This window comes from Lissotriton vulgaris, chromosome 10 (genome assembly GCF_964263255.1).
Source record: "Lissotriton vulgaris chromosome 10, aLisVul1.2, whole genome shotgun sequence".
NCBI lineage: Eukaryota > Metazoa > Chordata > Amphibia > Caudata > Salamandridae > Lissotriton > Lissotriton vulgaris.
Genome location: NC_141698.1, coordinates 672,608,836 through 672,634,068, shown reverse-complemented (window position 1 = coordinate 672,634,068; position 25,233 = coordinate 672,608,836).

Sequence of the window (25,233 nt, the reverse complement as noted above, 5' to 3'; positions counted from 1 at the left end):
GTAGAAGATCTAAGAAATTGGCCACCAGCAGGGAAGGCGGATCATAGGGAGGAAGTATGGAGCACTCTGGTTACTTCTTGCAGCTCCAGAAACACTAGTTTGTTCTGGCATACCATTAACAATAATAGACGTTTTAAAACTCTTATTTGCACTAACAGTAGCACAGATGACTGGGTGGACCACTTCAAACATGTGTATCATATGCCCAACATCATTAGCCATGAGCTAGATTCTGGTTTACTTGCATTCCCCCTAGACATTGAATTCACTGTGAAAGAAGTTGTTGAAGACATCCATGAAAGTCCCATGCATAAAGCCCCGGGCCAGATGGGGTTCCTATGGATCTGTATAAGTTGAAGGTGGACCTCGGGCCTCCTAATATTACTAACTACCCCAACATAGTTAGTAGGATCGGCGTGCCCAAGTCTTGGCACTCAGCTATTATTCTACCCATTAAAAAAAAAACAGGGTGGCATCTCCCTGCTGTTATAGACCAATTTCCCTGCCGGACTCCTCCGTAAGAATTATTGGCAAGGTGATCCTTAACAGAATTATGACATGGATCACCGATAACCACATTATCTTCGATGTCAGACATGGTTTTAGACAAAGCCCATGAATAGTGCATCAATCTATATTTAATAATCAATAAATACACAGTGGCCAAAGATGGCCCCTTCAACCTTGCTTTCATTGGTCTGGCTTGGGCCTTTGACTGCATGCTCAGATCCAAGTTTGGGTAGTGTTGGGATCACTGGATCTCAACCCTGGGTGGGTGTCCTTCTTACGTGCCCTATACTTCAATCTCGGTGCTTTAATCAGATTTTGACAGAATTGCAAATGCACTGAGAGCATAGTCCTGGGTCGTGGTGTCCGGCAGGGTTGTGTCTTGGCCCCAATTCTATTTCTCCTTTACATCAATGATTTGGGTTCAGCTCTAATTGCCAGGGCGAAGGACATACCAACCATGAATGGTCAGAGCATTCCTGTGCTTCTATATGCAATTGATGCTCTATAAACATCAAGAACATCTAATGGCCTCTAGCTCCTGTTTGATACATTTGCTAATTTTAAAAATGGCCTAGGTCCGGATACACATTTAGCCGAACCCTTTGTTATTGCCTGTGACCCCAATAATCTGCAGCCACATTGCCTCACTCTCTGGGGAACTTCAATTGGTATGATCCAGGAATTCTCATACTTGGGGTTCACTATTGACTCTCTGGGATCTTGGGGCCCCTTCCTACAACAGAAGAGTCTACAATTCTGTAACTCGACTGGTTACCTTTTCAGCCTGGCCTCCAAGCTAGGCAAAAAGCCAGTTGCCCCCTTGTTGAGATATATAAAAGGAAGTATGTACCCATCATAACCTTTGGCATATTCTGGGTGTGTCTCCAAGGTCACCGATGTACGCTGTTCAGGAGGAACTTGGTTTATAGTATGTTGCTAATGTTATAAGCCTGACCCCACTGATGCTACAGTGCTCCATTTGGCATAACCCTGAGCCTACCCTGAATAGGGAGATCATCTCAAGTGGCAAGGGTCTCTGAATCCCCCGGCTTAAGTACATCAAGGATGCCTTTATAGAGTACAATCAATCAATCAATCAATCAATCAATCTATCAATAAATATCTTTATTTGGTCAAATAAGGCCATAAAAGTACATGTTAAAAAACAAGTACAAACATCACAGTACTATAACAAAAACATTAAGACCAGATATACAATATTTAGTAGCAGTTCTTAAATTCTGGCAATCAGACTTATAAGTTAATGATGCATATTTCTTTTTCTTAAAGTCAGCACCTGAGTGATAAAATTAAGAACAGAGAAACAAATAGTTGGAGACTCAAGGCGTTGTAACAAAATCAGACCTTCTAGGTGCGACTTAAAAGGTCTCCGACTGAAATTGGGGTGTAGAAACTGTGATCTAGAGAGTGCATACAAAGGGCATAAAGAATAATATAAAGTGCATAGTGGTTTGGCAGGACACCCCGTCAAAGGAACAGCTCAGGAGAGAAACAAACCATATTCCTCTGACTGGAAAAGCCCCTACATAGTGGATCATATTAAGTCTGAAAGGAGAGAGATTAAACCTATGTCCAGAGGCTTTGACCCCCATTATGTAGGGCTCCATGCAGTTACTAGTGGAAAGAGAAATGTAATATTGGACTGTTACCATATCAATTGCTTTCCCAAGTCCCAGCTGTTCTTTATGATTTAGAAACTTTGCCTTGATCTGCGTCTTAGTGTGGGAGCTAATGTTGTTTGTGTTTGCCCATAAATTAATCAACCCAAGATCTTTGATAGTGATTTTAACATCATTTAATCAAGGAATGATTTCTGTGTTACTTTGTTTCAGACATGATACTGTGGGTAAACTTTAACTCGGGGGCTGACCACATTTTGGCCCATGAAAGGATGGGAGGTACGGCTACTTGTATGGAGTTAGAAAGCTCTGGCATATTTGGACTGCTAGCTGACATTACTGTGAAGGACAATAGCTGGGTTAAGAATAGTTTCAGGGAACTCGGAAATGAGGAAAGAACTGAGCTGAGAAAGCTTGTCAACAGAGAGGACTTGTTGATTCAGACCACTTTCTGGATGGAGCCATACCTGGGGATGGAGCCTAATGCTAGGTACAGGGCTTATTAACCAGATGCAGGCTGGATCAGACCCCCTTCCCCCTGAGCCAGATCTCAAATATATTCTGATCTGTCCTTGCGACAAACACTCTCTGCGGACTGTTATAATCTACTGCTGCATTTCCCTTCTCTATGGTTCTCTTCTCTACTGCTCAGCCAGTGTGTGTGTTGGTGTGCCTGAAGATGTCTAGATTGTTGGATGTATGATGATGTCATGGAATGTTGGGTGCTTGGTGATCTGTGGAGTGTCAGTTGGTGTGTGCAGGCTGAGCAGGGCAGAGGCTGCTCCTGGTGGGGCATCATAAGGATTTACCATCTTCCTGTCATTTACTGATGTGATTATCTTAACAATAAATCTACAATATTATCTACATTACATCTGGCTACAAAGGACTATCTTATTTACAATACGGACCTTGATGCACTTGGTCTTTTTTGTGGGTTTTATCGCTGTTATACAAGAATGTTGTTAATCCCGCTCCTTATGGGCACTTCAATCTCTAGAAAGATTCCAGCACTTATATTCTTGCAGATGCTCATCACTCCTAAGGTATGCCTGGGCATGTCCTCATTCCTCAAACATGCGCTTCTCCACAGACTAACACTACTGTTTTAGTTATCCTGTCCACCCCTGCAAACTGAAGTTTTTGAAAAGTTTCTTAGAGATCTCTTGGCCTGTATGTTGCATTTAGTTTTATTTACTGCTCCGTACTCAAGCCATGCAGGTCTATGGTTGTGCTTGACATGCTGCTGTAGTTTGAGAATTCTATTATACGATGGTTGGTCATACCATGTATCAGAGGGGTTCACGTTTTTAACCACACTCTTTGCACCTTTGTAGATTGAATATTAGCCTACCGAAGAAGATGTCTGATATGTCTGTACATTTTGTGTTTTACACAAGCTCTATTTTTATATATATAATTTTAGATTAATTGTTTTATACTGATTCTTAAGTGTTTGTGCTTTTATGATTTGACTAGCAGCCCGTCCCGACGTTGTCCGGGTATGAAATGCTGCCGGCCAGTAGTATATTGTTTTGTAGGATTTCGTTGTGATAGCATTTCTTATCTGTGACAGGCCTGTGAAACGCTCTGATTCACAGTGCACTGCTGATGCACTTAAGAGTGCGCGTTCAGTAGTGTGTGAACTCGAGTTTCCCTACTTTATTTTTCCTTACAATATTATATAGAGCAAACTCGACAACATGGCATGAGCACAATTTACATTACAGAAGAACACATTCATTTGTGGTAGGCACAGGGAGACAAAGCGATTTGCATGGAATTACAGGATGTTGAGCTGATGCCGAGATTCGAACGTAGCTCCCCAGCTCTAAAGTTCGCCATTCTAGAACTTGTGGCGGGAGGTGTGTCTAAAAGTGTATGTCAGTGCTGGCCATCAATGAGAGAAACCTGTGCATTTTTCAAATGGGTGGTGAAAAAATATGAGTATATTGCTGGAGATGTGGGCTGCCGTGCCACCAATGTATTTACCGGGGGAGGGTAAACACCCATTATTCCACAACTTTCTTTCCGCATACCATCACTCCGCATACTTTCATTACGAAAGTACCATGACTCCGCAATGGCATTATAACGCATGGCATTACATTTTATATGCTTTTACCACGCATACATTTACAACGAAATTCGTTGTAAATGCATGAATGGTAAAAGCATGCTTTTTTTTAAATGTTTGGATACGGTAATTATGGGTATGGGTGTATATGTTTTGGGGTACTGAGGTATATGTTTTGGGGTCTTTGGGTATTTTAAGGGTTCAGATATAGTTTTGGGTTATGGGGTACAGGGGTAGTTTTAGGGTTTAGGGATAGGTCTGGGTTTTGGGGAACAGGGGTATTTTTAGGGTTTAGGGCTAGGTTTGGGTTTTGGGGTATATGGGTATTTTTAGGGTTCAGGGGTAGGTATGGGTTTTGGGGTACAGGGGTATTTTAAGGGTTCAGGGCTAGGTTTGGGTTTTGGGGTACAGGGGTATTTTTAGGGTTCAGGGGTAGGCACACACCCACAGCACACGATATGAGACATGGCATGAAGGGCGGAACGTACCACACGCCCCCAGCATTTGTCACGCCCCCAGCACACGCCCACAGCACAATGCAGACACGCCCACAAGGGACTACTTTGCTGGCACGGTTCTTTTACCTATTAAATGTATATGGTGGGCGTCTGCATAGCCTATGTCCTTCTGCTGCAACTGCCCTTTCCAACGCTGTATTGGGTGTTGTGATTGGTGCTGTGGTTCCTGAGATTACCTGCCTCAAAGGTTTGGGCTCTCTCTTTATAATATTAGTATGGATATAGATTAAGAACCAAAGAAATTTGAAGTTTAGTTTGAATAAATCAAGGTTACTCTCTGGGATTTGAGGAGATCTCTCTGGATGTAAGTCCAGTACAGCCAAGTTACCTTCAGGATCCAATCACATTCAGAGCATTATCATAGGAAATTAGGGATATGTTAACAGATAAATGCAATATGTCCTTTTCCACAGTCTTAGCAGGGAGACTGATTTATTTTCCAGTGTCTTTTTGTTGCAGAAGCCATCCAAGGCTTCATCCGATAATACAATCTAAAGAGACTGAATCAATTTGTGAATAAACTCTCTTCAAAATAAAAACATTATAATGGATAATTCTTTTGGCAACTCTATGGGCAAAGGGATGACAATGTTAGATTCCAGGGTACCTATCTCCACACCTCTATTTTTGTGCTCCATTGTGTGAGTAGGGTCATCATTAGCAGTTTCAAGTTCTGTCCTTTAACTTGACACCCTCACCAAGTGTTTTCACAAAGGACTTGCATCACTAGTGTCCAGTCAGCACAACAAAGAATTATTAATGCATGCCTACCTGGATGACTGGCTGAACCCTTTATCATCGAGATCCAGTGTTCACCCAGAAGTAGTATGTCAAACTTTAGGACTTGCAGGATTATGATCAACCACACAAGTCCCACCTGGTTTCAACTCAGGATCTGGAGGCAATTTCTGGACTTGTCTGGGGTCTGTATGTCTTCCGTAGCTGTCAAACAGTGCCAGCGTCTACCAATCTGGAGAATCTTAGAAATGGTTCAACAAGGGAATAACTTCAGATTCATATGGCAAGCAATGACTAAAGGGGAGCTGAAGTTTTTAATCATCAAAGATTTTATAGGGTTCTACAAAATCTCTTTGTACCCTTTTGAGTTTCCTTACAAGCATTATGTGTCTTTGTAAAAGGATGGCCTCACCCACGCCTGAGTTCAGCACCACTCAGCCATTGGGATCCATCATTGCACACAACAGTAGACCTGATAACTATGATTAAGAGTGTTTGGGGGAAATTACAGTGGTGGTGCTTCCTTCAAATCTCAGCAGGGGGATTTTGTTGCTTGTACCACATCTGCTAATCCTGACCATGGATGCAAACACAAATGGTTAAGGGGCATAATAAATGAAGGGAAATGGTTTAAAGAATAGAGATTCCATTTCTTGAGCTGGAAGGAGATGAAGGCAGAGTATAATGCTCTTCTTCATCTCCTTAATACTGTACAGAATTAGGTGGTTCTCATGAGGAGAGACAATATGGTAGCAAAGTTGTACCTCAACAAACAATCAGGGGCAGGTGTCTGTTCTTGTTTCCCTGACTTACCAAATAATAATTTGGGCAGAGACTTATCTAATCTCTTTTTCTGAAACTTACTTTCAAGGGAAAACAAATGTAATAGCTGAAAGTCTAGGCAGAGTACTTCCTCTTTCCCACGATTTTAGTCTGATTTTTCATATACTCAAGGAAATATGTCAAAGGTTTGGAATTCCTCAAATAGATATTTTCACAGGTTTAAATAATACATTCTAGCCATAATTTTAGTCCAAGGTTCTAGACAAGGGCTGTTGGGAGTAGATACTTTACTATGTCTGTCCTCTACTCTTCCTATATGCATTTCCTCCATTTCTATTGATAGCCAGGCGTCTAGCTCTCTTTTGGAAAGAGGCGCTATTTCTAGCTTTGGTGGCACCCCTTTGACCGAGGATTTGTTGGGTCCCTTTTCTCAGACTAATGTCTATTTGTCAGATTGGGTCTATGCACTAGAACAGTGCCCACATAGAAGCTCTTTTCTTCACCTTAACATTTATCAGAAAGAGCGCATGTGACATGACTGTTGAGAAGAGGGGTTTGAAAAGATGAGGTTCCTACTCCCCAGTAGCATTATCCATTCTTGGATCTCAATATTTAGCCACAAGACACTTATATGATCAGGGCTGGCCTTCGCGTGTAATGGAAGTGCTGGGAAATTGTGGAATTCTTTAGGTTGTGAATCAAAGTGTATTTTACAAATTCATTCAGGATGGATTTATTAAAGGGTTGGCAGTTGCAACTTTATGAATACATGGGACAGCAATAAGAGGAGATAGAGCCCCTTGCAGTATTGCTGAAATGGAAATCGTAGGCAATTGACTGGTAAAGAGATTTTTCTTACTTAACCCTTCAGTTAAATCAATAGATCCTAAATGGAATCTTCGCTTGCTACTTTTGTGTTGAAGATCTGTGATGTAAATGGTAATGTGTGCGACTGTATATATTGCCTTCATCCTAGGCCTAATATTGATATACCTATGCTGCATATAGATAAAACAATGCTTATTATAGCTTTTAATACTGAACATAAGCAACACATTATAATAACATATTAAAAATTATGGTAAATGGATGTTATACTTCAAAAGTCTAGCCAAATAGGCCACAGATCAGAGGCCACATAGTCCTGAAAGAATACTTAATTAGAAATGGTACATGTGCAAGTGTATTTAGGGAACAAGTAACAATAGGAGAAGGTTGGAACTTAGTAAGTGCATCTATCTTTCGCTGAAGGCTTGGCACTGTGAGAAGTTATTCCTCCTATGCCAAGTGACATCAGGTAGTATTTGATGTGTCTAGCCTTGCTTTAAGAACATCTTAAGTAACCACTTCAAAATCCTGTAGAAAATAGTTCCTGAAGTGGGTTTTGCTCCTTCATTTTTTGCAAAAGGAGGAGGGAGAGACGAGTGCCTAACTTTCCATCTTAATTGAAAGTCGAGATTATTAGCTCAAGTACTGTCACACTGTGCATTTGTTTTGTTTATGCCTCTGTCCACCATTGATGACCATGGAATGTAGACAGGCAGTAAAGTTTATCACAGAACTTTGACAACTCATTTTTAAGGACAATGCAATCATATTGCAGTTCATTTATTAGATTGTGTTGTCTGCAAAAGAATGACACTGTAAACCTTATATCTCTGATGATTCTGAAATAATAATGATCCTATGGAAATGAAGGCTAAGATCTGTCATGGGCAATGGAAGTGACACTAGTAGCATGATCATCAGAAGATATGGTAGAGGAACCCTTAAAATATGATGGCCTCGGAAAATGAAAACCTCAGGCAGAAGCTAGTTGCAGCATCGTTGTTTAGGTGCATAGAAAATGTATTAATTGGGAAAGAAGTAGCTTGTGTGAATGTACCAATGCTTATTGCTTTGTGATAGTTTGGGAAAGTTCTAATGCTTGGTGCTTCTGATCTGTGGCAAGTTACATGATAGTTGTTGTTCTCGGGAGCCATCTTGGATCCTAGGGTATGACTAGACCCACACCCTTGCTCGGCAATCAGAACTCTGAGAAGGCAGCAGCAGCATATTTGTAGAACCTCAGATGCACACGTTCATTGGAATGGCAACTTACCAGTAGCGGCTCCTCAAGGGAGTGCTGCGGGGTGGTGATGCGTGGCGGGGGAGGGGCAGGGTGGGGGGCTGTAAACTACGGCCAAATGGCGATGCAGCCTGCGCAATGTAATTCGTTTTATTTATTTCTTTACTTACCTCAGTTCAGTCGTATTCAGTAGTTTACAACCCTCCGCCGTGCCCCTCCCATGCCCCGCCTGCAGCCCTCCTTCAAGGAGCCGCTACTGCAACTGAATATCATGCCTTGTTACTGCGGCTCTGCAAACTTATTATAGTGGTTTCTAGCTGATGCTTCAAATTCTATGACATTTCAGGAGGCCACAATCATCTATGAGAAAATAAACAAAGCCAAATTAATCGGAATGATTAAGCATGTTGTCCTCAAAATGTGAGTATCCAAGTAACGAAAAACACTGTTGAAAGAAAATGAATCTAAGACAGAATTCTATGATGACATTTCTGAAACTTAAAAGCTACATACATTTTCTTTTTTGTTTAAATATGTTTTATCGAGAGATTAATTTACCAGCATTACCAATAACCTATTACATACAAAGAAAGGTGTCTGAGTAGTGTTGGTTGTACTAGATGATTTATTAATTCTATTCCATAATTTATTCCAACAGGATATGGACCAAACAACCTGTAAATCACGTTTCCATTGAAGTTCAACATTGGACTTCAGCTTGGATGCAAATGGACAAGGAAGATATGTAAATAAAATACAGGCTTTAGATTGGTGTTGAAACAAGGAGATCATCTTATCTTCATAAGGACATATCAGAGTTTCATTGTCTAGGTGCAATACAGCAGTTGAGATCTTGCGTGTTAATAAATTGTGAAGTGGATGTCGCCGGGGCCAAGATTGGCCATGGAGAGGGGAGCCGTGTGTGCCCTCCTCCCCATCTTATTTAAAATAATTAACCCCCCGGGACCTGGCCCACCCAGTGGGATCAACTAGGAATTAGTGGGAGACCAGGCTTGTTTTTGCTTTCAATTTTTCCTTGAATTAGTCGCGATATTGTTTTAAAACATCGATAATGCTTTTTATCCCTGGCGGGGTCCCTTGGCAACCCAGCACGAGGGCTAGGGGATCTGAATATTCCTACCCTGCCCTTCTCTTTCTTATGTTTTTTGTTTGAGGCTTGGCTGAGACTGAGTCCCAAAATGGCTGCCAACTGTTCACTATTGAAGTGTTAGCAGCCAATCAGACCTCTGCACAAATAATTGATGATGGACAGAATGCTGCAAAAATCAAAAATTCATGCCCAGTCACAGATCTGGGTTAAATCTATTGTTTTTCTGCATCTCATGCCATTCCAGTGTAGACCCAGCCATATGCAAATCAGTCTTTACCCTGATCCCCTTGGGAATATCCAGCCCGAACTGCCAGTCCAAGTCCTCCCTGGACCAGAAATAAGCATCCAGGGACCAGTTTCGGGATACTACCCCTCATCAGCCAGGCTAGCTTGAATCATGTGGTGTAGCAAGCACAGGCCCCACATTTGGGATGGGATGCCATCAGGGCCATGAACATCCCTCCCTTACTCTTTTTTTTGTATGTAATATATTTCAGATTTGTCAATTCCTCTTGCTGCCATGCCATCTGATCTAGGATGTTTGGGTGAGTGCATTTATTATAAGCTAACAATTTATTTTTAAAAATGTCTTCCCTATTTCCAGATTGGAACTCGATGATACCAACATGCTGCTATCCTTGATCTCTTTTATATGGTTTTTATTTGATCCGTCCTAGCATTCCAAGCTAACAGATTTCTACATTTTTCGCCATATTTTTTTTTGCAGAGTTTTATATAGCGCAAACTAGACCCAAACCGAATTGGGTATCAGAGCACTTTACATGGCACCAGTTATGTTAAATGAGGACACACATTTATGTTAGGCACGGAGAGATTACGTGATTTGGCCAGAATCACAGGAGGTTTTGACGTCATCACATTTTCTAAATGCCCGTTTAACTTATCTTGAGCATCCTGAAAGAACCCTTAACCACAGCACCCTATCAGAATCGTCTACGGTTGAATTGGCTAATTTTGTTGAATACCCATGATATCCTTTTCCATTTCCTGGAGTTCCTCCCTCCTCCTTTTATTGAGATAAGAGGCAATACCTACCACTTTCCCCATAGTAAGCATACCAAATTACATAGAGAGCATCCATTATTACAGTTATTACAGTTAATTCCACTGAAACCCTGATTCAAATAAAAAAACTCCCCAATTGAAGCATCAATATCTAACTGCACCCTTTGTCTCCATTTTCTTGCCTCTCTGCCTCTTTTGTCCTGCTTTTTTTCTGCTTTGATCTCTGTTTCTGCCACTCTTACCTGCTTCCCCACCCGCTTCCTGCCCAACTCCCTTCCCATTGTTTCCTTCCTATCACCTTCCGTCACACAGCACCCCTCCCTGCCCCACGGGACCTACTTAATGGAGGCTGCAGCGTGGCCAAACGAGGCAGGTGCACCGCTGGAGTTCCGAAGGCAAACCCGGCAAGCCCGTCTGTGCCTGTCCGTGTCTGGACCGCGCTTAGCACCAGGAACCCTGGCTGTTCCACCACCCATTGCTACACCGTCGAACAGCTCCTGGCCCTGGACCCCAGACACCGTTACAGCAACTGCTGCTCCCCCTCCCTGAGCAACCAAAAGTCCCTTTAACTGCAGACACTGCAGCTTCTCCTGCAATACAACCCTGCCAGCCTACACAGCACCACACAGCACCCCTTACCAAAGCACCTCAAACAACCCAGAGCCTCTCCAGTTCACCCAAACCCTCTGAAAGCACGCCACAGAAATCTGGGACACCATTACCACCTTCGCCTCCAACATAGCCTTCATCACTGAAACCTGGCTCAGCCCCTCCTCAAACCTTGACATTGCCACAGCAACACCTGTCAGCTATGAAATATTACAAGATGGCACCAACAAACACAGCAGAGGATTCACCATCCTCTTCAAGGAAACCATCCGATGCATCACTACCGATGACAACCCCAAACCTTTCATGGAGCACCTCAACTTCCAACTGCAGACCGACACCCGGACCACATTAAGAGACACACTAATATACAGGCTACCGGGACCTCGACTGGCCTTTTGTGATGCTATCGCCAACCTCATCGCCCCTCTAACCATCAACTTTAATCATTAGACCCTACTCGGTGACATCAACTTTCACCTTGATGACCCCAACAACGCCAATTCTACCACCCGCCTGGAGAAGATACAGAACATCAGCCTCACCGAACTAATCACCGAACCCATGCACAAAGCTGAACACACACTCGACCCCATCTTCACCTCCAGCGACAGAGTCAAATTCAGCCACATCACAGAACTCACCTGATCTGACCACACCATCGTCCACTTCACCATCCTCAACTCACAGCATACTATTACCAAACACCACAGCTCCTCCTACCACAGCAAGAGTAAGGTAACAGAAACACAGTAAACTCAGTTCCTCAGCACCACCCAACCCAAGACCTCATCAGACCCAGAGCACGCTGTCCAGAACTTCACCACCTGGATCACGGAATGTGCTGATAGAGACACCCCATTGAAGCCAGTGAGATCCAACAAAACATCAACACAAGCCAGCTGGTACACCCCAGAGCTCAGATGCACCAAGCGAAAATGCTGCGGACTCCACCAAAAATCCCTCAGAGACAACCTCTCACAAACCAGCCCTAATCAAATACCACCTGCTCATCAAGGAAGCCAAAAGAGCCGACATCACAGCTTGCATCGACACAACAGCCAACCACTTGAAAGAACTTTTCAAAATAGTCAAGGAATACTCCAACCTAGCAGTCATAGAAAACATAAGAACTCTGCAACACCCTCTAGGACTATTTCCACAGCAAGATCGCCACAATACAACAACTTTGACCCACAGCTCTCGACCTCAACAACCTTGGACAACCTACACACACCAGCCGTACGATCAACGAATAGACCCCGCTCTCTACACAGACCACCCTGGCCATCATGTTGTCCATCCACTCTGGGTTACGCACCGACTCATGACCCCACATTCTCTTTAAACTCGGAGCTAAACGTATCAGCTCAGAACTCACCAGCATTCTCAACACTTCCATCACCATGGCATCCTTCCCGGACAGTTGGAAACACTCAGAGATCAGACCCCTTCTAAAGAAACCCTCCTCTGATCCCAGCGAACTAAAAAATCATCAACCAATCTCTCTGCTCCCCTATCCAAGTACTTGAGAAGGCTATCAACCAAAAGCTCCCTCAATACCTGACACAAAACAACCTGCTTGTTATCTCCCAATCAGGATTCAGAGCAAACACAGCATGGAAACTGTTCTGATTGCTGCCACAGATCACATCAGAACCCTCCTCAACTGCAGCAAGACTACAGCCTTCATCCTCCTTCACCTCTCAGCTGCATTCAACACTGTATCCCACCACACCCTCATCAATAGACTCCACAGCATCGGCATACAGGAGAATGCCGGCAAGTAGATCGCCTCCTTCCTCAGCGGTCTTACACAAAGCACCCGGCTGCCTCCTTTCACCTCCGAACCCAAGAACATATTTTGCGGTGTACCCCAAGGATCATCCCTCAGAGGTTAAACACCTACATGACTAACCTTGCTGACAACGTCAGATCCCACAGTCTCAACATCATATTTAACTCAAATGACACACAACTCATCAATCAATCAATCAATCAATCAGAGCATTTGTATAGTGCGCTACTCACCCGGAGGGTCTCAAGGCGCTTGGGGGAGGGGGGTCCGCTACTGCTCGAACAGCCAGGTCTTGAGTTGCTTCCTGAAGGAGAGGTGGTCTTGAGTCCGGCGGAGATGGATGGGGAGGGAGTTCCACGTCTTGGCAGCCAGGTAGGAGAAGGATCTTCCTCCCCTGGTGGCTCTTCGGATGCGGGAAATGGCAGCGAGGGCGTGGCTGGTGGAACGTAGCTGGCGGGCAGGAGCGTAGAAGGTCAGGCGGTCGTTGAGGTATCTGGGGCCTTGGTTGTGGAGAGCTTTGTGTGCGTGGGTGAGGAGTCGGAACGTGATTCTCTTGCTGACGGGGAGCCAGTGCAGGTCTCTCAGGTGTCCGCAGATGTGGCTGTGTCGGGGCATGTCCAGGATGAGTCGTGCTGAGGCGTTCTGAATGCGCTGGAGCCTTTTCTGAAGTTTGGTAGTGGTTCCGGCGTAGAGGGTGTTACCGTAGTCCAGACGGCTGGTGACGAGGGCCTGGGTGACCGTCTTCCTGGTTTCGGTGGGGATCCACCGGAAGATCTTGCGTAGCATGCGAAGGATGTTGAAGCATGATGAGGAGACGGCATTGGCTTGTCTGGTCATCGAGAGGGAGGAGTCTAGGATGAAGCCCAGGTTGCGTGCGTGGTCCGACGGTTTGGGTGCGCTGCCCAGGGCAGGGGGCCACCAGGAGTCGTCCCAGGCGGAGGGTGATGATCCCAGGATGAGGACTTCCATCTTGTCTGGATTCAGTTTCAGGCGGCTGTTCGTCATCCACTCGGCTACGTCTTTCATCCCTTCGTGTAGGCTGGTTCTGGCGGTGGCGGGGTCAATGGTGAGGGAGAGGATCAGCTGAGTGTCGTCGGCGTAGGAGATGATGTTGAGGTTGTGTTGGCGTGCGATGGCCGCGAGGGGGCTCATGTAGACGTTGAAGAGGGTGGGGCTGAGCCATGATCCTTGTGGTACGCCGCAGGTGACTTCGGTGACCTCGGATCTGAACGGTGGGAGGCGGACTCTCTGTGTTCTTCCGGCGAGGAAGGAGATGATCCACTCCAGTGCCTTCTCCTGGATTCCGATGTCGAAGAGGCATTGCACTAGGGTGTGGTGGCAGACAGTGTTGAACGCTGCGGAGAGGTCCAGGAGTATGAGTTTGGCTGTTTCCCCGTTGTCGAGCAGGGCTCGGATGTCGTCTGTGGCTGCGATGAGGGCGGGCTCGGTGCTGTGGTTGGCTCTGAAACCGGACAGCGAGTGGTCGAGGGATCCATTCGTCTTGAGGAAGGCGGCCAGCTGTCTGTTGACGGTCTTCTCGATGACTTTGGCAGGAAAAGGAAGGAGCGAGATGGGACGGTAGTTTTTGAGGTCGGTGGGGTCCGCTTATGGTTTCATCAGAAGGGCACTGAGTTTGGCGTGGTTCCAGATCTCTGGGAAGGTGGCGGTGTCAAAGGAGGTGTTGATGATGTCCCGGAGGTGGGGTGCGATGATGGAGTCGGCCTTGTTGAAGACGTAGTGAGGGCAGGTGATCCAGAGTGGATGGAGTTCATTGTGCGGATGGTGTCTTCGGTGTTGATCGGGGTCCAGGCCCGGAGGGTGGTGGTGGGGGGCATTGGTGTGGTCGTCGGGTGCGTCGGCTGTGTGTTGAAACTGTTGTGTATGTCTGCAATCTTGCTGTGGAAGAACGAGGCGAGTGAGTCGCAGAGGTCTTGTGAGGGAGTGTTTCCGGTGCTTGGGTTGCAGAGCTCTTTGACGATGCTGAAGAGTTCCTTGCTGTTGTGGGCGTTGTTGTCTAGTCGTTCCTTGAAAGCGGTTTTCTTGGTGGTGTGAATCAGCTGGTGGTGTTTTCGAGTGGCGAGCTTGAGGATGGTCATGTTGTCTGTAGTCGGGTTTCTGCGCCAGGCTTTCTCAAGGGCCCGGCAGTTCTTCTTGGAGCTCTTGAGTTCGTCGGTGAACCAGGGTGCTCTCTTGTTGCCGGGTCTACGGGGGGGTCTTGAGTGGAGCAAGGTCGTCTGCGCAGTTGCTGATCCACCTTGTGAGGTTGTTGGCGGCTTGGTTGGGGTTCGTTGAGCTGGCGGGAGGGTGCTGGCTCAGGGATGTGGTGAGCTGGTCGGCTTTGATCTTGTTCCAGCTTCTGCGGGGAACCTGTTGCGAGTGGTGGTGGAGCGTGGTCCTTCTGAAGCTGAAGTGGCCGCAGCTGTGGTCTGTCCAGTGGAGTCCGGTGGCGTGGCTGAAGGAGATGTTTTTGCTGGAGGAGAAGATGGGGTCAAGCGTGTGGCCGGCGTAGTGGGTGGGGGTGGTCACCTGTTGCTTGAGTCAGAGGTTGGCGAGGTTGTCCAGCAGAGTGGTGGTGTTGCTGTCGTTGTTGTTCTCCAGGTGGAAGTTGAGGTCCCCTAGGAGGATGTAGTCGGCGGAGGGGAGGGTGTGCGGCGAGGTCTTCTCTGAATTTTGTGCGAGGTCCCGGGGGTCTGTAGATGAGGGTGCCTCTGAGGGTGGTCTTGGGGTCGGTGTGCATCTGGAAGTGCAGGTGTTCGGCGGCGGTGAGGGTGTCGTCGGTGTTGGTTGTGATGCGGATGGTGTTCTTGTGGATGATGGCGATTCCTCCTCCGGTCTGGTTGACGGTGTCCCTCCTGGTGATCTTGTACCCGTCCGGGGTGGCGATGGCGATGTCGGGCGCTGAGGAGGCGTTCATCCAGGTTTCCGTGAGGAAGGTGACGTCTGGAGATGTGGAGTCAAGGAGGTTCCAGAGTTCCACGGCGTGTCTGTGGACGAAGCGGATGTTGAGCAGGATGCACTTCAGATGGTTGCTGCTTGGGGTCGGCTTGGCGGGTGCGGTGCAGGTCCGGATGCAGGAGAACTTGCAGGATTGGCAGGTGAAGGGTCCGTGGGTGCGTCCTGGGGTGGCTCGGTGGCAGCCGGGGTCTCGGCCGGTGTTGAGTGCGGTGAGGGTAGCGGCGTCGTAGGTCCGGCGGGTGGGCTCGCATCTTCGGGGGCCAGGGGGTCTGGCGCTGGGCGCGCACCAGGCGCAGATGGGCGCAGATGGGCAACCACAATTGGTGCGCCCGCTGCACGTCAACGCTGCGCGTACGCATGTACTCTGCCATAAATGGAGAGGGGGGCGGGCGAGGGAGGGGCAGCTGGGAGGCGGGAGCGGGGTGGCGAGTGGGGGGGAGCGGTGAGGAGATGCGGATGGAGCGTGGGTGGGGCCGTGGGGGAGCAGCGGCAGGGAGCGGGGTGGGCAGGGGAACAGGGCAGGGTACAGAAATAAAGTTAGGACACAAAATACAGTAGGCACAGCAAGGGCGACAACAGGCGGAGGGGCAGTGAGACACAGAGCAAAAATTACAAGGGGCAGAGGATCGATGAAAAAAAACAGCAACACGAGCAGAACACGACACAGATGGCAAACCTTAGCGGCCCAGGAGAGAGCGGGCAAGGACAGGGGGCCACTCCACACAGCGGCTGAGACTCCGCCTAGCAGCGGCGGCGGGAGGAGCGACCGGGACTGACCAGGTCGCTCACTGAAGTTCCCCCCACTAAGAACAAAATTCCACGATACTATGGCAAACCTAATAAACTGGATGAGATTCAATTGCCTCAAACTCAACTCCAACACGACGGAAGTAATGATTTTCGGTAACACATTCATAATGGACCACCTCTCATGGCCAGCTGAACTCTGACCCACACCAACAGACCGCGCACACAACCTGGGCATCATCCTCAACAGTGAACTCACAATTAAGTGGCAGATCAAAGCAGTCACCTCGTCATGCTTCCACACTCTCCGCATTATCAGTAAAATCTTCAGATGGATCCCAGTCATCACCAGGAAGACAGTCACCCAGGCCCTAGTCACCAGTCACCTCGACTACGGCAACACTCTTCACTCCGGCATCCCCACCCTACTCCTCAAGAGACTCCAGCTCACACAGAATACTGCAGCCAGACTCATCTTGGAACTCTCCAAACCGACCCACATCACTCCCACCTCAGAAACATTTGCTGGGTTCCCATCCCGAAGAGATGCCAGTTCTAGAACCTCATGCATGCCTACAAGGCCCTACACAATGAAGGACCGGCTTACAACCACCAACCCAACTTCCATCAACTTACCGGACACCTACGCTTTTCCTCATGAGCTCTCAAGCACACCCTCACATCCAGAGCAGCCACTACCATGCCTTCTCCTACATCATCGCCAAGACCTGGAATGAGCTTCTCCTCCACCTTCGAACAGCACCCTCCTTTACAGATTTCAAAAAGAAACTCAAGACCTGGCTTTTCGATAGGGACTTTGCAGCCCAGTGCCCAGTTACCTCCAGGGTGGTAGTGCTGCGTTCTACAGATACTTACTGATTGATCTTTATTTTTTTGCCTTAGGTTCACAATTTCCTCCGTGTTTGACTCTGTTGTAGAAACTCAACTGTTCAACTGCCTTTTCCAGGACCTCTGTACAGGCTGTTGAAAATTCCAGTTTCTTCTCAAAACTCACTCAAGTGCTCTAGAACTCCCTTTGATTAGATTCTGAGACCTCTAAACTTTCCCTCACCTCTGCCAATAGGTTCCGTAGCCAATCAAATATGTTAGCCTCCTCAGGGGGGTCTATTTGCCTTTCCCCAGCTCCCTCCGAACCCCCAGACACTGATCATGTGCCTCTAGCTGGGGCTGGTCTGCCACTCTCTTCTGGGATCTGTCCTTGTCCTTACTTGTGTCTCTTTCATTCTATTCATCCTCTAATCTGGCAGTCTGTGGCTACAAGTTCTGAAGAGGGTCAAAACAATTAGTAGTAGAAATCCTAGGGAGAGTACCAGCTCTGTGATCGATTCTATGGAGTGTGTCCTGCGTTCATTTGGTCCACGATCTTTCCTACTCCCCCGATCATTACACTCCCATCTCTCCCTCTACTTCTGGCACTTCAACTTCCATCACCGGCTGAGATGCTATCTTTACATTGAAAGAGGACCTGAGGGAGGAGGTTACTCTGTGAGCAGGTCTTGACTTCTGCCATTGTTTCCCCCATGAGCTGAATAGCCATGGGTTTTAGCTTTTCTTCTTAGGTATGCCCTGGAATTTACCAGAAATTCCTTTGCACCCCCCCTTGCTCTGGTAGTGCTACACAACCTAGCCGCTCCATATCCTCCACACCCTCCTTCCTGGAGGTGACATATAGGTTCCCCCAACCGTAAGGTTTATATGTTATGCTCTGTCGTAGTAACGCCTATACCCCCTTTTCCCACTCTTCCTCTCAGGCCACCCTCCAGAGTGCATATGGGGTGCTCCTCCAAGCTTAGTGTGGGACTGGGAGCTTTGAGTTGCATTGAACTTCCTCCCGCTGTAAGACTAACTCACTCAGGACCATCCCCAGCCCCCACCCCTTGTGCACACTTGCCTGAAATAATTCTTCCTGTTCAAGTAGGTCGGTTGAGTTTTGTGTACTCCAAGCGAGGCCCCCAGGGGCTTCCCCGAGTCCTTCGTGACACTATTGGTGTCGGAAGATTGGATAAATACACATTTATTTTGTTCTTTTTTGGATTTCAAATAGTTTGTTATCAATTTTCCTCATTTTATTTTGTCCACCATAATAGTTGGCATTCAGATGTGATCGAATAGATGAAACATGTTCAGCAGATAATTTATTGAAATGTAATTTTGGTTCAATTAAATCTTGCAATATTATTTAGGAGCTGGAATGATAGTATTTGATTTCTAAAGTTTTAATATCTTTCAATCAAATAGCTGATTGTTTATGAAATTGTCTTCATTTGTGTTTCACATAGTCTATGATGAAATCTCTCACTATTGCAATGAAGGTATGGAGTTCCATATAATAGGAAGAGAGGTATCCTGAGATGTATTAAATGTAAAGAATTCAGAAATAAAGGATTTTGAATTTGGTAACAAGTCCAGAAGAAATGAATTATTGAACTGCCACCTTCTGGGATGTGCTTGAAAAGGAAGTCTCTGAGGGTGAGGGCATGATCAGGTATGTGGATAGATCCAATCTCTGCATTTAATAAGTGTTCAACTAAAGCCTTAGTCAAAAATATGTAATCTATTCTTGATTGCGTGTCTGGGTTGGTGAATAAAATATATATTTGCTTAAAAAAGGATTGCAAATGCACCAAGAGAGCATTTTGGGTGTATTGCAATGCTTTAAACCTTCCAAAAAGCTTTTAGAAGAAATATTATTAGGAAGTTGTCCTCAGCAAAGTCTCTGCCTGCACTTAAAAAATGAGTTAGCAAATATATTTGGAGAATCCTCCACAAAAAAGGAAATGGGTGTTATCAAGTAATAAGCACACCTCTACCAGGAGGGAAGTAATGGATGGTGTATATAAAATGAGAATAACAGTACCTTAAGGTTTGCAAAAAAGTCTCATGATGAAAAGAAGATACTGTTCTCTGTAGACGATGTCCTCTGAGGAAGAATGCTGAGAAGCAGACACAATGACAGTCAAAAATGCTGGTTAGAATATAGGTATCCACATTGTGCGAAAAGTGCATCAAATGGTGCCCTATAATGAAAAGGCAATCAAATGCTGAAGAAACACATTTAGAAATGTTTCCCTTAATGAGGGGAAGCAAGGTTTCCCAAAATTATCATTGTGCCAAAAACAAAATGGCGGACGTGAGTACTGAGAGGAAAATGGTGGAATGTAAAATCGAAGAGTTTAGAGGATTTAGGAAGAAAAACTGCAAGACTGGAATACCAGAAAGCTCTTGAGACATTGAGCCATGATTCCAATCAGGTTTTATCACATCTCAGTTTGTCGAAGGTACTGGCAAGACCACCAGCATGGAGCACTGAGGTTACGTATGCATTTTACTCAGCGTCCAGACCATGCCCCAGCTACATGCATTTACATTATTTGGAAGATGCAGTGTGTGTAAATAATTCATTTAAAAGCCTTGTTGCAAAATCATCCTGTGCCCTGGGCGCCCCCCAACTTTTTGCTGAATGGTACTGGTGGTAACTGACTCTGACTGACCCTGGGCTCTGCCTAACCAGGCCCAGGGCCAGTGCTATGCTGAAAGAGAGACACATTCTGAATACAGTGAAAATACCTATATATATGGTGGGCGGAGCTTGCCGGCGTCCATGAAAGACGTGTGAGCGCTGAGCTCCTCGCCTGAGCCCCTTTAATATTCGACAAATCTATCCTTTTGGCGCCTAGCCAGCCCTGAAATCGGTGGCGGACTCTCCTTCTACCCCCCGGCCTAGTGGGGGGCCTTTCCCCGGTCGAAATCGGTGGTGGTTTCGCTCCGCTGTTCGACGGAGGGCACAGTGGCGGACCAGGCCGTAATCCGCGGTCTATCTTGAGGAGCTGCCCGAGCTGCGTCACACTACGTGCGGCCAATGGTACCGGAGTGAAGTCGGTCCGCGCCCACTTGGTTACTGCGCTACAGTTCCTGCTGGGTGTACTCGGGCGGTGCTCCCGGAGGCGGCTGTGGTGGACCTGCCCACGGTTGTGTATTTCATGGAGTTAGACTGCTGATGCTTTGAGGTGCGCTGGCAGGGTGCGGGAGACCCTCGGTGGATCGCTGTCTCCTCGCGAAGAGTTTTGTCGACAGCTGCCTGCCCCTGGGACGCCTCGGAGACCGCTGTGGTGCAGTGACTTGGGAGTGCGCTGGAGTGTGGGGGCCCAGTTTGCTTGACTTTGGTGGGGCCTGACCTCGTGTGAGTGCCTAGTGGAGTGCTTGTCTGGCTCCTGGGCCTACTTATGTTTCGGCCCCCGCGGCCGCCATTTTGACTGCATTTCTTGCTGCGCAACATCTCGCCCTGCGGAGCTTGCTTCTCCAGCGCCCCCTCCTCGCCCCACCAACACTACCTGGCGACTTCTTTACTAGCAGTGGGACACTTTGCTGAATGTCCACCAGGAACACTATGGGGAAAGGTGATAAGAACCAACCAAAACTGTCGTTTGACCAGTGGAAGGCGAAAGGTGCGGAGGGGCCAGCTACGGATGCCTCACCGCGGCCCACGGCTGCTGACAGTTCCTTATGTGCGGCCATCCTTGAAATGCTGGGTGCCATGGAGAAGGGCTTGCAAGACAGTATGGGGGCGATTGGCACAAAAATAGATGCTTTGTCCTTCAGGATGGACCGCATGTCCGAGAGGGTGGACAAACACGCTGAGCGGCTGGATATGGCGGAACGGCGGTTAACGGAGGCTGAGGAGGCCCAAACGGAGTGGGATAAGGATCGCAAGCAATTTGGTCACCTACTCCAAGTCATACAAGACAAGACAGAGGACTTGGAAGCACGCTCACGGCGCTCCAACGTCCGCATTACCGGGGTGGCAGAATCTACCAACACTGGCAAAATGGAGTTGTTTGTGGAGAAGTTGCTCCAGACACTGTTGGGGGAGGAGGTCTTCTCCCCTATGTTCATCGTCGAGAGGGCTCATCGCACCCTGGGGCCGAAGCAGCAGCCTGGACTTCCGCCACGGCCGATTATTGCCAAGCTGTTAAACTATAGGTTTCGTGACTTGGCGCTCCGGCTGGCAAGGGAGAAGGGAAATCTGCAATTCGAGGGCATGAACATCTCCCTCTATCCGGACTTCACAGCGAGAGTCCAAGAGGAGAGGAAGCGCTTCGCCCCGTATAAGAAACAGATGAGAGACCTGGGGCTGGACTACGCCATGCTGTACCCGGCGAGGCTCAGAATCAACAAACAAGGACACTCGCACTTTTTCACGGACCCAGCGGATCTGAAAAAATCGTTGAAGGAGTGGGCCAAGGAACAACGCAACAGCCCGAGGGGTCAGCAGGAGAACGCGGAGGAGGCCGCTTCCATGGACAGCCAGGGGTAATCTGCCTTGTGGCCTTTTCGCCAGCTCAGTTGGACCTCATCTGTGCGTTTAACTCAGCTGCAGGTCCTATGAACCTATTTGCCTGATAAAGTGGGGTGCGCTCCTGCTGTTTGCGGATTGCACCGCGGCTGTGGCATTGACATGACTTGCAGCCTGGTGATAGCTTTGGGGGGGGCTCTCCTCCGACTGGGGGACCTGTTATTTGATGATACTCTTTTTCTTGGGCTGGTGAGGGTGCCGAATGTTGCTGGGGGGCGGGGTGGTGGAGCCACTGAGTTCTGTGGTCCTTGTCCTGATTAACTTGCTGTCTGGCTGGGAACCTCTGCCCCGCGCTTTCGGCTTTTGGCTCCTCGGTGGGCATTTGGGTTTGTAGTGTGTCTCTTTGGGGAGGGTTGATGGTGGGTGGTGGTGAGTCCTGTCTGACCGGGTTGGGGTTGGTCGGCTGTGGGTGGATGGGCGTTTGCTCTGAACTTCTTTTGTTGATCGTGATATGTGGGTTGTTCGGGGACTGTTGGGGGGGGGTTTGATTGGGCCAGCTACTGGATTGTGTCTACTATACCAACTGTGCTACTCTGATTTGTTCCCTACCCTGCAATGGCGAATGTTGAGTCCCTAGGGCCGGAGGGTGGTCCCAACTCTCTCAGTCTGCTGTCCTGGAATGTGAGGGGGCTGAATGATTTTCGTAAACTTAGGAAAGTGTTGGCCTATTTGCAGCGGCATAGGGTTGATCTCGCCTTGTTGCAAGAAACCCACCTGCCTCTGACCAGTCCTATATTACAGACCAGGGGTCTTGGGAGTGCGTGTGTTACTGCAGGGTTCACCACACATGCAAGAGGTGTGCTTACGTGGGCTAATCCCAAATCTCAGTTGTCATTGCAGCAGGTCGCTGTGGAACCGGAGGGTCGGTATTTGGTTGCCCGGTGCGTGGGTAAAGGCCACGATTTGATGGTTGTGAATGTGTACGGCCCCAACTATGATACTCCAGCTTTCTATGCCTCGCTGGCGGACCTCTGTCGACAGTATGAGGGATCTAGCTGCTATGGGGGGGAGACTTCAATTTTGTGTTGAACCCGGAGTTGGATAGATCGGCGGGTGCCCCTAGGGCCCCGGCGGCCTCGGCATTACTTATGCAGGCGGAGCTAGTGAAACTCGATCTGCTGGATGTGTGGCGCCATAGGCATCCGGGGAAGGGTGGTTTCACTCATTATTCAGCCTATCATAACGTCCACACGAGGATTGATTACTGGTTTATTTCCCGATCCCTCCTCGACTCAGTGCAGGGGTGTGCTGTGTTGCCACGCACGCTATCTGACCACTCGCCACTGCTCTTGCTGCTAGATGCCCCAGCTAGGAGGATACCCCCGTTCACTTGGAGGTTCCCCCCGTATTCACTTCTAGATGAGGCCTTCAGAGGGGAACTGGCTGAGGACATAGACACGTACTTTTCAACTAATGTGGGGTCGGTAGATAGTGTCCAGGTGCTCTGGGATGCATTTAAGGTGTATATCCGAGGGATGACGATGGCCAAACACTCAGGGGTGCTTAAAGCTATCAGGCAACGGTTGGAACTTCTGGAAACACAGTTGTCTGCTCTGGAACGTCAGGCGGGAGGTGATGGGGCTGCGGACATACATGACAGGCTTAAGCCACTCCTGGCGGAATTCCATGAGGAGGCGGACAGGGAGGTAAGGCATATGGGAAAATATGCAACAGCGCGCTCGTATGGGGAGCGGGACCGCCCTGGCTCCCTGCTTGCTAAGCTGATGCGTAACAGCAGGCCGCCTCTAGTGATTGAGGAGTTGTTAACAGCTACTGGTGACGTGGTGACGGGGGAGCAAGATATTCTGTCGGAATTCCATACTTATTACACAGAGCTGTACACGTCAAAATCGAGCCACCTAGAGGAAGAGATAGACGACTACTTGAGTTACATTCAGATGCCCTTTTTAGCTGACTGGCAGAGGGAATTTTTGATGGCCCCATTCCAGAAAGAGGAGATCACGGAGGCGCTAGAGGGGATGAGGTCGGGCAGCGCTCCTGGGTCGGACGGCCTTACGGTGGCCTTCTACAAGGCCTTTCAAGATAAGCTGGTGCCCTACCTGATGCTTCTTTTTGACGACATTTGTCAACAGGGTAGCATGTCGAAGTCTATGAGGGAGGCGCTTCTCATCACCATCCCGAAACCGGGCAAACCCCCCAATGAATGTGGCTCATATAGGCCACTTTCGCTGATTAATGTAGACGCTAAATTGTACGCGAAGGTCTTGGCGACTCGGTTGGCTCTCCTGGTCCCGGCCTTGGTTGCCCCAGAGCAGGCAGGGTTTGTCCCTGCACGGAATTTGACTTATAACATTTGCACGGTGCTGGGCACTATTCAGCATGTCCGGCAGGAAAATAAGGCTGTGACTATTTTCCTGGATATGGAAAAGGCCTTTGACTCGGTGGAGTGGTAATTTATGCTCAGAGTCCTTCGTAAGTATGGGCTTGGCGAACCCTTCCTTCAGATGCTAGGAGCCCTATACTACAAGCCTACTGCGCGGCTAAAGATAGGGAACTCGGTCACTGCCCCGATTGAGATCAGCAGAGGCACTCGGCAGGGCTGTCCTCTCTCCCCGCTTCTTCATGCACTGGTGGCGGAGCCCCTGGCCTGCGCAATAAGAGAGTACCACGGGTTCGAGGGGATCAACTTTCCTTCTTACCAGATTGGCATCTCGACATACGCGGACGACACTTTGTTGTATGTCCGGGACCCCGAGGTGAATCTGTCGGCGGTCTTGCGGGAGGTGTGTGCGATTCGGGGCCCTCTCGGGCCTTCGGGTCAATTGGAATAAATCTGTGGCGTTGCCTTTGACTCCGGTGACACTCCCGTTCGACTCGGAATACCCGCTGCAGTGGACCACGGACTCCATACGTTATTTGGGGATCCGTATACACACCGACCCCGAGATCCTGATACGTGAGAACTATGGGGTTGCCTACTCCAAGCTGGTGGATGACGTTGAGGTGTGGTGCAGGCTCCCACTATCCCTAATGGGTAGGATTGCAATCATTAAGATGGTGGTTCTCCCCAGATTCCTCTTTCTCTTTGCTAACATACCTGTCGTACTCTCCAAGGCCTTTTTTCGTCAGCTCACTCAGACGCTTATTAGACTCCGCACTGCACTCCATTCACTTAAAAAGGATAAGGCTCCCGGCCCAGATGGCTTCACCGTCGAATTTTACCAGCACTTTGCAAACCTTCTTCTACCCAAACTATTCCACCTTCTTAACTCCTTCAAAACTAGCGATGCCTCCTCAGGTACTTTTTCGGATGCTTAC